At 36.6% G+C, this 13,884-nt stretch overlaps 1 protein-coding gene across 1 annotated transcript in view; it reads left to right on the top strand.

The window, feature by feature from the left end:
* NAALADL2 (N-acetylated alpha-linked acidic dipeptidase like 2) overlaps positions 1 to 13,884 on the top strand; it is a 1,520,504-nt gene that overhangs the window by 233,390 nt on the left and 1,273,230 nt on the right. The window lies entirely within an intron of this gene.

Here is a 13,884-nt window from a genome sequence, read left to right as displayed (position 1 = left end):
CAATAGCAGACTCATTTTTAAAAATTTAAAAAAATTTTTATTTCATAATGGAGTATAGTTGATTAACAATGATGTGTTAATTACAGGTGTACAGCAAAGTGATTCAGTTATACCCATACAAGTTTCCATTCTTTTTCAACTTCTTTTCCCATTTAAGTTATTACAGAATATTGAGTCAAGTTCCCTGTGCTATACAGTAGGTCCTTGTTGGTTATCTATTTTAAATATGGTAGTGTGTACCTGTCAATCCCAAATTCCCAATCAGACTCATTTTTGTATTCCCAGAGTTCTCCTCCTCAGAACCATTCTCCTCTCTGCCCTGCACTCTGCCCTGGAATGTGCATCTCAATGGGCTGAATCATCCAAACTCACTAGCCTTCTAACTCTACTGGGTTCAGCCAGCGGGAGGCACATGCAAGAGTCTGGTGTGCAGGAAAAGTGAGAGCTCAGGATATTTATCCCTAACCTCCATGGGGCTATGTTTGACAGATAGGAGCAAACTCATCTACCTGTGGCCACATTTCCTGTCATGTGGCTCTTTTTCAACAGCTTCCCACTCTTACTAGGTTCCAGTAACACTGCCCACTCTCCTTGACCGCTTTAAGACTCAGGGGCTTACTTATGGCTGAGTAATATTCCATTGTGTATATATACCACATCTTCTTTATCCATTCATCTGCCAATGGACATTTAGGTTGCATCCATACAATGGAATATTACTCAACCATAAAAAAGAATGAAATAATGCCATTTGCAGCAATATGGATGGACTTAGAGATTATCATACTAAATGAAGTAAGCCAAAGAAAGACAAATATCATATGATATCACTTATATGTGGAATCTAAAAAAAAAAAGATACAAATGAACTTATATACAAAACAGAAATAGACCTACAGACATAGAAAGCAAACTTATAGTTATTAAAGGAGAAAGGGGGGAGGAATAAATTAGGAGTTTGGGATTAACATATACACACTACTATATATAAAATAGATAACCAGCAAGGACCTACTGTATAGCACAGGGAACTATACTCAATATTTTGTAAAAACCTGTAAGGGAAAGGAATCTGAAAAAGAGCAGATATATATTGATATATATGTATAACTGAATCACTTTGCTGTACACCTGAAACTAACACAACACTGTAAATCAATTATATTGATACTTCAATTAAAAAAAATAAAGTTACTTTATATATTAAAAACAAAGCACCCAGGGGCTTCCTATTGTCATCAGTCCTTGGGTGCTTCACTGTGGATTTCCTTAACTTGCCCTCGTCTCTCTTTAGCGTGTCCTCTGTATACTTCTGGGATTCTGCTTGTAACAGTTTGTATTCAGTTTATATTCTTTGGGACAGGATTTTGAAATGAATGTTAAGAATCTGAATATACAGAATATAATAAACATTTTCATTTTAAAATTGATAGAATGCCTGCCATATGTTGTGGGCCATTAGAAATGTAATATGTAGCTACTTTTCTAGAATATTTCTAATTTTATATTCATAATAGAAAAATGTGTCTTTATTATTTTTGAAAAGATTAATAGAAAGTTTATTTAAATGATTGCATTTGTGAATTTAGTTAACCTATTAGTCAGATGCCTGAAATTCCTCAATGTTTATCACTATCCTTTTTGACTGACAAAATACAATTTTCACTGAATAAGGTTAACTTATTCAGTGTTAATATATGCATTAAGTTTTTCTTTTCTTACAGAATTTTAAGATACTTTATGATTGGTAATTTTTTACATTGGAAAGTTGTTATTATTTATAGTCATTAGATACAGAAAGTTGTCACCAAGATACAAAATGATTTGTTCAAAATCATAATATTTGTTAAAAATTTGTAGATTGGTTCTCAATATTAGTTTGGAAGAATCTTTATTCCTATGTTAGCAATATGCTGCTTCTCTGAGGATGTGAAAGAATGACTGATCAAAAATGTCATATATAATTTTAAAAGTTAATTATTGGACATTTTTTATTCTTTCTGCCTTCATCATGAGAAATTCATCTGAAGTGAATAGTCATTTCTATTTAATAGAAATAGTCATTTCTTCTATTAAGAAGAAAACACATTGTACTTTTTTATAATAAACAAGAGAAACATAATTTTTTGCCTTATAATTAAGGCTAAGAAAGTATATTCATTTTGGGGGCAAGGGCAATAATATTCTGTGCTAAATAAAAAGCCATTGACTGAGAGACCTTTTTGAAAATAAAATTAATTTATCTTAAAAGAAATATTATGTTTGAGCCTGCAATTTCTTTTGAGTTATTAATAGGAGAGCGTTATTTAGAATTGTCAGGAAAATCAATATTATGTACTGGGTAAACACTTATGTACCGGGTAAAACTGGTGTATCAATATTGATGGTTATTTGATGGGGAAAAGTATAGCCTTTACATGAATAGGGGTCTTAGTCTCAATTAAGCATGCTTAAATGAAAAGATTAAGCTTCATTAAGATATTTGGCACCTAAATTGCTCATTTGTTTGTAGTTGAAACTTACCTATAATTATTTTCTGGGGAAAGTCTTTGTCTTGTCCACAGTTATTTCCTCAGATGGCATATACTCGGGATGGGTATAGATTCAAAATCTTTAATGTCAACCACAAAGTCCATTTACTTGATTTTTTTAATCAATAATGTAGAATATTATATTCCATTATTGGAAAATATTATAACTGAACTCATAATTGGCTAGCTTTTGTGAAGTTGTTTTTTTATAATTAATATTAAAGGAAAAATATTTAAAGGATATGCAGTTTATCAGTTCTTCTGGATTATTGGTGCTGATTTCAATTTTTCCTTCTTTAGTGTTTATTATTTGCTTAATAAAGTTTACTCTATGTTAATAAAATCACAAAACACTTTCAATTACATTTTTTCCAGCTTTATTGAGATATAATTGACATACTGCACTGTGTAAGTTTAAGCTGCACAGCATAATAATTTGACTTACATACATTATGAAATGATGACCACAATAACTTTAGTGAACATCCATCATCTCATATAGATGCAGATTTAAAGAAATAGAAAAAAAAGTTTTTCCTTGTTGTGAGAACCCTTAAGATTTACTCACTTAACAACTTTTATATGTACATTCAGCAGTGTTAATTTATTTATCATGTTGTACATTACACCCCTAGTACTTATTTACCTTATAACTGGAAGTTTGTACCTTTGGACCACCTTCATCCATTTTCCCCTCCCCTACCCCCACCTCTGGTAACCACAAATGTGATCTCTTTTTCTAAGAGGTTGTTTGTTTGCTTGTTCCTAGTATACAACATAGTGATTCAATATTTCTTTTTTTTGTTTGTTTGTTTTAAACCTTTATATAGGTTTATTTTTTATTTACATATTTTTTAATACAGCAGGTTCCTATTAGTCATCAATTTTATACACATCAGTGTATACATGTCAATCCCAATCTCCCAATTCATCCCCCCCACCCCCCCATGGCTTTCCCCCCTTGGTGTCCATATGTTTGTTCTCTACATCTGTGTCTCAATTTCTGCCCTGCAAACTGGTTCATCTGTACCATTTTTCTAGGTTCCACATATATGCGTTAATATACGATATTTGTTTTTCTCTTTCTGACTTAGTTCACTCTGTATGACAGTCTCTAGATCCATCCACGTCTCAAAAAATGACCCAATTTCGTTCCTTTTTATGACTGAGTAATATTCCATTGTATATATGTACCACTTCTTCTTTATCCATTCATCTGTCAATGGACACTTAGGTTGCTTCCATGACCTGGCTATTGTAAATAGTGCTGCAGTGAACATTGGGGTGCATGTGTCTTTTTGAATTGTGGTTTTCTCTGGGTATATGCCCAGTAGTGGGATTGCGGGATCATATGGTAATTCTATTTTTAGTTTTTTAAGGAACCTCCGTACTGTTCTCCATAGTGGCTGTATCAGTTTACATTCCCACCAACAGTGCAAGAGGGTTCCCTTTTCTCCACACCCTCTACAGCATTTGTTGTTTGTAGATTTTCTGATGAAGCCCATTCTAACTGGTGTGAGGTGATACCTCATTGTAGTTTTGATTTGCATTTCTCTAATAATTAGTGATGTTGAGCAGCTTTTCATGTGCTTCTTGGCCATCTGTATGTCTTCTTTGGAGAAATGTCTATTTAGGTTTTCTGCCCATTTTTGGATTGGGTTGTTTGTTTTTTAATACCGAGCTGCATGAGCTGTTTATATATTTTAGAGATTAATCCTTTGTCCGTTAATTTGTTTGCAAATATTTTGTCCCATTCTGAAGGTTGTCTTTTCATCTTGTTTATGGTTTCCTTTGCTGTGCAAAAGCTTTGAAGTTTCATTAGGTCCCATTTGTTTATTTTTGTTTTTATTTCCATTACTCTAGGAGGTGGATCAAAAAAGATCTTGCTGCTATGACAAAGAGTGTTCTTCCTATGTTTTCCTCTAAGAATTTTATAGTGTCCGGTCTTACATTTAGGTGTCGAATCCATTTTGAGTTTATTTTTGTGTATGGTGTTAGGGAGTGTTCTAATTTCATTCTTTTACTTATAGATGTCCAGTTTTCCCAGAACCACTTATTGAAGAGACTGTCTTTTCTCCATTGTATATCGTTGCCTCCTTTGTCATAGATTAGTTGACCATAGGTGCGTGGGTTTACCTCTCGGCTTTCTATCTTGTTCCATCGATCTATGTTTCTCTTTTTGTGCCAGTACCATATTATCTTGATGACTGTAGCTTTGTAGTATAGTCTGAAGTCAGGGAGTGTGATTCCTCCAGCTCTGTTTTTTCCCTCGACTGCTTTGGCCATTCGGGGTCTTTTGTGTCTCCATACAAATTTTCAGATTTTTGTTCTAGTTCTGTAAAAAATGCCACTGGTAATTTGATCGGAATTGCATTGAATCTGTAGATTGCTTTGGGTAGTATAGTCATTTTCACAATATTGATTCTTCCAATCCAAGAACATGGTATATCTCTCCATCTGTTGATATCATCTTTAATTTCTTTCATCAGTGTCTTATAGTTTTCTGCCTACAGGTCTTTGGTCTCCCTAGGTAGGTTTATTCCTAGGTATTTTATTATTTTTGTTGCACTGGTAAATGGGAGTGTTTCCTTAATTTCTCTTTCAGATATTTCATCATTAGTGTATAGGAATGCAAGAGATTTCTGTGCATTAATTTTGTATCCTGCAACTTTACCAAATTCATTGATTAGCTCTCGTAGTTTTCTGGTGGCATCTTTAGGATTCTCTATGTATAGTATCATGTCATCTGCAAACAGTGACAGTTTTACTTCTTCTTTTCCAATTTGTATTCCTTTTATTTCTTTTTCTTCTCTGATTGCCGAGGCTAGGACTTCCAAAACTATGTTGAATAACAGTGGTGAGAGTGGACATCCTTGTCTCGTTCCTGATCTTAGAGGAAATGCTTTCAGTTTTTCACCATTGAGAATGATGTTTGCTATGGGTTTGTCGTATATGGCCTTTATCATGTTGAGGTAGGGTCCCCCTATGCCCGCTTTCTGGAGAGTTTTTATCAAAATGGGTGCTGAATTTTGTCAAAAGATTTTTCTGCATCTATTGAGATGATCATATAGTTTTTATTCCTCAATTTGTTAATATGGTGTACCACATTGATTCATTTGAGTATATTGAAGAATCCTTGCATCCCTGGGATAAATCCCAATTGATCATGGTGTATGATCCTTTTAATGTGTTGTTGGATTCTGTTTGCTAGTATTTTGTTGAGGATTTTTGCATCTATATTCATCAGTGATATTGGTCTGTAATTTTCTGTTTTTGTAGTATCTTTGTCTGGTTTTGGTATCAGGGTGATGGTGGCCTCATAGAATGAGTTTGGGAGTGTTCCTTCCTCCACAATTTTTTGGAAGAGTTTGAGAAGGATGGGTGTTAGCTCTTCTCTAAATGTTTGATAGAATTCACCTGTGAAGCCATCTGGTCCTGGACTTTTGTTTATTGGAAGATTTTTAGTCACAGTTTCAATTTCATTACTTGTGATTGGTCTGTTCATATTTTCTATTTCTTCCTAGTTCATTCTTGGAAGGTTATACCTTTCTAAGAATTTGTCCATTTCTTCCAGGTTGTCCATTTCATTGGCATATGGTTGTTTGTAGTAATCTCTTATAATCCTTTGCATTTCTGCAGTGTCAGTTGTGATTTCTCCTTTTTCATTTCTAATTTTATTGAATTGAGTCCTCTCCCTTTTTTTCTTGATGAGTCTGGCTGATGGTTTATCAATTTGTCTATCTTCTGAAAGAACCAGCTTTTAGTTTTATTGATCTTTGCTATTGTTTTCTTTGTTTCTATTTCATTTATTTCCCCTCTGATCTTTATGAGTTCTTTCCTTCTGCTAACTTTGGGTTTTCTTTGTTCCTCTTCCTCTAGTTCCTTTAGGTGTAAGGTTAGATTATTTATTTGAATTTTTTCTTGTTTCTTGAGGTAGGCTTGTATAGCTATAAAGTTCCCTCTTAGAACTGCTTTTGCTGCATCCCATAGGTTTGAGATTGTTGTGTTTTCATTGTCATTTGTCTGTAGGTATTTTTTGATTTATTCAGTGATCTCTTTGTTATTTAGTAACGTAGTGTTTAGCCTACATGTGTTTTTGTTTTTTACGGTTTTTCCCGTGTAATTCATTTCTAATCTCATAGAGTTGTTGCCAGAAAATGTGCTTGATATGATTTCAATTTTCTTAAATTTACTGAGGCTTGATTTGTGACCCAAGATGTGATCTATCCTGGAGAATGTTCCATGTACACTAGAGAAGAAAGTGTAATCTGCTGTTTTTGGATGGAATGTCCAATAAATATCAATTAAATCTACCTGGTCTATTGTGTCATTTAAAGCTTCTGTTTCCTTATTTATTTTCATTTTGGATGATCTGTCCATTGGTGTAAGTGAGGGGTTAAAGTCCCCCACTATTATTTTGTTACTGTCAATTTCCTCTTTTACAGCTGTTAGCAGTTACTGTATGTATTGAGTTCCTCCTATGTTGGGTGCATATATATTTATAATCGTTATATCTTCTTCTTGGATTGATCCCTTGATCATTATGTAGTGTCCTTCCTTGTCTCTTGTAACATCCTTTATTGTAAAGTCTATTTTATCTGATGAGTGTTGCTACTCCAACTTTCTTTTGATTTCCATGGAATATCTTTTTCCATCCCCTCACTTTCAGTCTTATGTGTCCCTAAGTCTGAAGTGGGTCTCTTGTAGACAGCATATATATGGGTCTTGTTTTTGTATCCATTCAGCAAGCCTGTGTCTTTTGGTTAGAGCATTTAATCCTTTCACATTTAAGGTAATTATCGATATGTATGTTCCTATAACCATTTTCTTAATTGTTTTGGGTTTGGTTTTGTAGGTCCTTTTCTTCTCTTGTGTTACCCACTTAGAGGAGTCCCTTTAACATTTGTTGTAGATATGGTCTGGTGGTGCTGAATTCTCTTAGCTTTTGGTTGTCTGTAAAGCTTTTGATTTCTCCATCGAATCTGAATGAGATCCTTGCCAGGTAGAGTAATCTTGGTTGTAGGTTTTTCCCTCTCATCACTTTATATATGTCATGCCACTCCCTTCTGGCTTGTAGAGTTTCTGCTGAGAAATCAGCTGTTAACCTTATGGGAGTTCCCTTGTATGTTATTTGTCGTTTTTCCCTTGCTGCTTTCTATAAGTTTTCTTGGCCTTTAATTTTTGCCAACTTGATTACTATGTGTCTTGACGTGTTTCTCCTTGGGTTTATCCTGTATGGGACTCTCTGCATTTCCTGGACTTGGGTGCCTATTTCTTTTCCCACGTTAGGGAAGTTTTTTTACTATAATCTCTTCAAATATTTTCCCAGGTCCTTTCTCTCTGTCTTCTCCTTCTGGGACCCCTATAATGTGAATGTTGTTGCGTTTAATGTTGTCCCAGATGTTTCTTAGGCTGTCCTCATTTCTTTTCATTCTTTTTTCTTATTCTGTTCCGCAGCAGTGAATTCCACCATTCTGTCTTCCAGGTCATTTATCCGTTCTTCTGCCTCAGTTATTCTGCTATTGGTTCCTTCTCTTGTAGTTTTCATATCAGTTATTTTATTGTTCATCTTTGTTTGTTTGTTGTTTAATTCTTCTTGGTTTTTGTTAAACATTTCTTGCATCTTCTCGTTCTTTGCCTCCATTCTTTTTCCGAGGTCCTGGATCATCTTCACTATCATTATTCTGAATTCTTTTTCTGGAAGTTTGCCTATCTCCACTTCATTTAGTTGTTTTTCTGGGGTTTTATCTTTTTCCTTCATTTTGTACCTAGCCCTCTGCCTTTTCATCTTGTCTATCTTTCTGTGAATGTGGTTTTTGTTCCACAGTCTGCAGGATTGTAGTTCTTCTTGCTTCTGCTGTCTGTCCTCTGGTGGATGAGGCTTTCTCAGAGGCTTGTGCAGGTTCCCGATGAGAGGGACTGGTGGTGGGTAGAGCTGGGTTTTGCTGTGGTGGGCAGAGCTCAGTAAAACTTTAATCTGCTTGACTGCTGATGGGTGGGACTGGGTTCCCTCCTTTTTGGTTGTTTGGCCTGTGGCAACCCAACAGTGGAGCCGACCTGGGCTCTTTGCTGGGGCTAATGGTAGAATCTGGGAGGGCTCACACCAAGGAGTACTTCCCAGAATTTCTGCTGCCAGTGTCCTTGTCCCCACAGTGAGCCACAGCCACCCCCTGCCTCTGCAGGAGACCCTCCAACACTAGCAGGTAGGTCTGGTTCAGTCTCCCTTGGGTTCACTGCTCCTTCCCCGGGTTCCGATTCGCACACTACTTTGTGTGTGCTCTCCAAGTGTGGAGTCTCTGTTTCCACCAGTCCTGTCAAAGTCCTGCAATCAAATCCCACTAGCCTTCAAAGTCTGATTCTCTAGGATTTCCTCCTCCCGTTGCCGGACCCCCAGGTTGGGAAGCCTGATGTGGGGCTCAGAACCTTCACTCCAGTGGGTGGACTTCTGTTGTATAAGTGTTCTCCAGTTTGTGAGTCACCCACCCAGTAGTTATGGGATTTGATTTTACTGTGATTGAGCCCTTCCTACCGTCTCATTGTGGCTTCTCCTTTGTCTTTGGATGTGGGGTATCTTTTTTGGTGAGTTCTAGTGTCTTCCTGTCGATGATTGTCCAGCAGCTAGTTGTGATTCTGGTGTTCTCACAAGAGGGAGTGAAAGCACGTCCTTCTACTCCGCCGTCTTGGTCCAGCTATCTGATTCAATATTTCTATATTTCAAAATGACCACCATAATAAGTCTAGTTACCATTTGTCACCAAAGATATTATGTAATTATTGACTATATTCTCCACATTCTGCATTTCATACCAGTGACTTATTTTGCAACTGGAAGTTTGTACCTCTTACCCTCCCTCACCTATTTCTCTCTTCCCCCATCTCCCTCCCTTCTGGCAACTACCTGCTTGTTCTCTGTATCTCTGACTCTGTTTCTTATTTGTTCATTTGTTTTGTTTTTTAGATTCCACATATAAGTGCAATCATACAGTATTCGTCTCTCTCTGTCTGACTTATTTCACTTAGCATAATAACCTCTAGGTTCATCCATGTTTTCATAAATGGCAAGATTTCATTATTTTTATGGCTGAGTAATATTCAATTATATACATATACCGTATCTTCTTTATCCATTTATCTATTGATGCACACTTGGGTTGCTTCCATAGCTTGACTATTGTAAATAATGCTGCAGTGAACATAGGGGTTCAGATGTCTTTTCGAATTAGTATTTTTGTTTTCTTTGGATAAATACCCAGGATTGGAATTGCTGGAGCATATGTTAGTTCTATTTTTAATTTTTTGAGGTATCGCCATACTGTTTTTCATCATGGCTGCACCAATTTACTTTCCCACCAGCAGTGCATGGGGGTTCCCTTTTCTCCATAGCCTTGCCAACATTTGTCATTTCTTGTCTTTTTGACAATAGCCATTCTGACATGTGTGAGGTTATATCTCATTGTGGTTTTGATTTGAATTTCCCTAATGATTAGTGACTTTGAGAGTCTTTGCATGTGCCTGTTGGCCATCTGTATGTCTTCTTTGGAAAAATGACTTAAACTTTTTTCCTTAACGGACACACCTGAGGGACAGAACGTTTTCCAATTAGTAGCTCTTTACTGTAGTGACTTAGAACCAGGAGGAATCCCACCTATGCAGGATATATATAAATGTTGGGGGCATGTGAATTTCCTGCAAGTACCCCTGCTGCCTCTTGGTGATGTTTGTATTTCTTCTCCCCCAAGTTGACAAGTAATGAAGGCATAGTGATTAAGATGACATAGGCTATTCTCAGTCTCAAGGAGACCTCAGTGCCCTCATCTCTACTGTGGGGATAAAAATAACATTGCAGAGTTATTCTGAAGGTTAAAGAAGTTAATTTATCTAAAGATTCTAGCATAGTACCTTATATATGGTAAACACTCAATATGTGCTAGCAATTGTGATTATTATTTTATAGTTAATATTACTTTAAATTTTAGCTCAGTTAAATCTGTGTTCTTTTAGATATACTTTTACTGACCTCCTTGGGCTTATTATCTCAGCTTGAAATGAATAGTATAGGAGTATAAAATTTGCTTTTATATTTATTATTAAAAAGTTAGGGGGTCAGGGCAAGATGGCAGAAGAGTAAGACGCGGAGATCACCTTCCTTCCCACAGATACAGTAGAAATACATCTACACGTGGAACTGCTCCTACACAGCACCCACTGAACACTGGCAGAAGACGTCAGACCTCCCAAAAGCTTTATTTTATTTTATTTTATCCTTTTTCTTTCTTTCTTTCTTTCTTTCTATTTTTTCTCCCTTTCATTCTGAGCCGTGTGGATGAAAGGCTCTTGAGGCTCCAGCCAGGCATCAGGGCTGTGCCTCTGAGGTGGGAGAGCAAACTTCAGTACACTGGTCCACAAGAGACCTCCCAGCTCCACGTAATACCAAATGGCGAAAATCTCTCAGAGATCTCCATCTCAACATCAAGACCCAGCTTCACTCAACGACCAGCAAGCTACAGTGCTGGACACCCTATGCCAAACAACTAGCAAGACAGGAACACAGCCCTATCCATTAACAGAGAGGCTGCCTAAAATCATAATAAGGCCACAGACACCCCAAAACACACCACCAGACGTGGACGTGCCCACCAGAAAGACAAGATCCAGCCTCATCCACCAGAACACAGGCACTAGTTCCCTCCACCAGGAAACCTACACTACCCACTGAACCAACCTTAGCCACTGGGGACAGATACCAAAAACAATGGGAACTACGAACCTGCAGCCTGTGAAAAGGAGACCGCAAACACAGTAAGATAAGCAAAATGAGAAGACAGAAAAACACACAGCAGGTAAAGGAGCAGGGTCAAAACACACCAGACCTAACAAATGAAGAGGAAATAGGTAGTCTACCTGAAAAAGAATTCAGAATAATGATAGTAAGGATGATCCAAAATCTTGGAAATAGAATAGACAAAATGCAAGAAACATTTAACAAGGACGTAGAAGAACTAAAGAGGAACCAAGCAACGATGAAAAGCACAATAAATGAAATTAAAAATACTCTAGATGGGACCAATAGCAGAATAACTGAGGCAGAAGAACAGATAAGTGACCTGGAAGATAAAATGGTGGAAATAACTACTGCAGAGCAGAATAAAGAAAAAAGAATGAAAAGAACTGAGGACAGTCTCAGAGACCTCTGGGACAACATTAAACGCACCAACATTCGAATTATAGGGGTCCCAGAAGAAGAAGAGAAAAAGAAAGGGACTGAGAAAATATTTGAAGAGATTATAGTTGAAAACTTCCCTAATATGGGAAAGGAAATAGTTAATCAAGTCCTGGAAGCACAGAGAGTCCCATACAGGATAAATCCAAGGAGAAACACACCAAGACACATATTAATCAAACTATCAAAAATTAAATATAAAGAAAACATATTAAAAGCAGCAAGGGAAAAACAACAAATAACACACAAGGGCATCCCCATAAGGTTAACAGCTGATCTTTCAGCAGAAACTCTGCAAGCCAGAAGGGAGTGGCAGGATATACTTAAAGTGATGAAGGAGAAAAACCTACAACCAAGATTACTCTACCCAGCAAGGATCTCATTCAGATTTGATGGAGAAATTAAAACCTTTATAGACAAGCAAAAGCTGAGAGAGTTCAGCACCACCAAACCAGCTTTACAACAAATGCTAAAGGAACTTCTCTAGGCAAGAAACACAAGAGAAGGAAAACACCTACAATAACAAACCCAAAATATTTAAGAAAATGGGAACAGGAACATACATATCGATAATTACCTTAAATGTAAATGGATTAAATGCTCCCACCAAAAGACACAGACTGGCTGAATGGATACAAAAACAAGACCCATATATATGCTGTCTACAAGAGACCCACTTCAGACCTAGAGACACATACAGACTGAAAGTGAGGGGATGGAAAAAGATATTCCATGCAAATGGAAATCAAAAGAAAGCTGGAGTAGCAATTCTCATATCAGACAAAATAGACTTTAAAATAAAGACTATTACAAGAGACAAAGAAGGACACTATATAATGATCAAGGGATCGATCCAAGAGGAAGGTATAACAATTGTAAATATTTATGCACCCAACATAGGAGCACCTCAATACATAAGGCAAATACTAACAGCCATAAAAGGGGAAATCGACAGTAACACAATCGTAGTAGGGGACTTTAACACCCCACTTTCACCAATGGACAGATCATCCAAAATGAAAATAAATAAGGAAACACAAGCTTTAAATGATACCTTAAACAAGATGGACTTAATTGATATTTATAGGACATTCCACCCCAAAACAACAGAATACACATTTTTCTCAAGTGCTCATGGAACATTCTCCAGGATAGATCATATCTTGGGTCACAAATCAAGCCTTGGTAAATTTTAAAAAATTGAAATCGTATCAAGTATCTTTTCCGACCACAACGCTATGAGACTAGATATCAATTACAGGAAAAGATCTGTAAAAAATACAAACACATGGAGGCTACACAATACACTACTTAATAACGAGGTGATCACTGAAGAAATCAAAGGGGAAATCAAAAAATACCTAGAAACAAATGACAATGGAGACACGACGACCCAAAACCTATGGGATGCAGCAAAAGCAGTTCTAAGAGGGAAGTTTATAGCAATACAAGCCTACCTCAAGAAACAGGAAACATCTCGAATAAACAACCTAACCTTGCACCTAAAGCAATTAGAGAAAGAAGAACAAAAAAACCCCAAAGCTAGCAGAAGGAAAGAAATCATAAAGATCAGATGAGAAATAAATGAAAAAGAAATGAAGGAAACAATAGCAAAAATCAATGAAACTAAAAGCTGGTTCTTTGAGAAGATAAACAAAATTGATAAACCATTAGCCAGACTCATCAAGAGAAAAAGGGAGAAGACTCAAATCAATAGAATTAGAAATGAAAAAAGAGAAGTAACCACTGACACTGCAGAAATACAAACGATCATGAGAGATTACTACAAGCAACTCTATGCCAATAAAATGGACAACCTGGAAGAAATGGACAGATTCTTAGAAATGCACAACCTGCCGAGACTGAACCAGGAAGAAATAGAAAATATGAACAGACCAATCACAAGGACTGAAATTGAAACTGTGATTAAAAATCTTCCAACACACAAAAGCCCAGGACCAGATGGCTTCACAGGCGAATTCTATCAAACATTTAGAGAAGAGCTAACACCTATCCTTCTCAAACTCTTCCAAAATATAGCAGAGGGAGGAACACTCCCCAACTCATTCTACGAGGCCACCATCACCCTGATACCAAAACCAGACAAAGATGTCACAAAGAAAGAAAACTACA

The sequence above is a fragment of the Eubalaena glacialis genome, chromosome 6 (genome assembly GCF_028564815.1).
Source record: "Eubalaena glacialis isolate mEubGla1 chromosome 6, mEubGla1.1.hap2.+ XY, whole genome shotgun sequence".
Classification (NCBI taxonomy): Eukaryota; Metazoa; Chordata; class Mammalia; order Artiodactyla; family Balaenidae; genus Eubalaena; species Eubalaena glacialis.
Note: the sequence above shows the minus strand (reverse complement) of the source record. Positions and strands in the feature narration are given on the sequence as shown.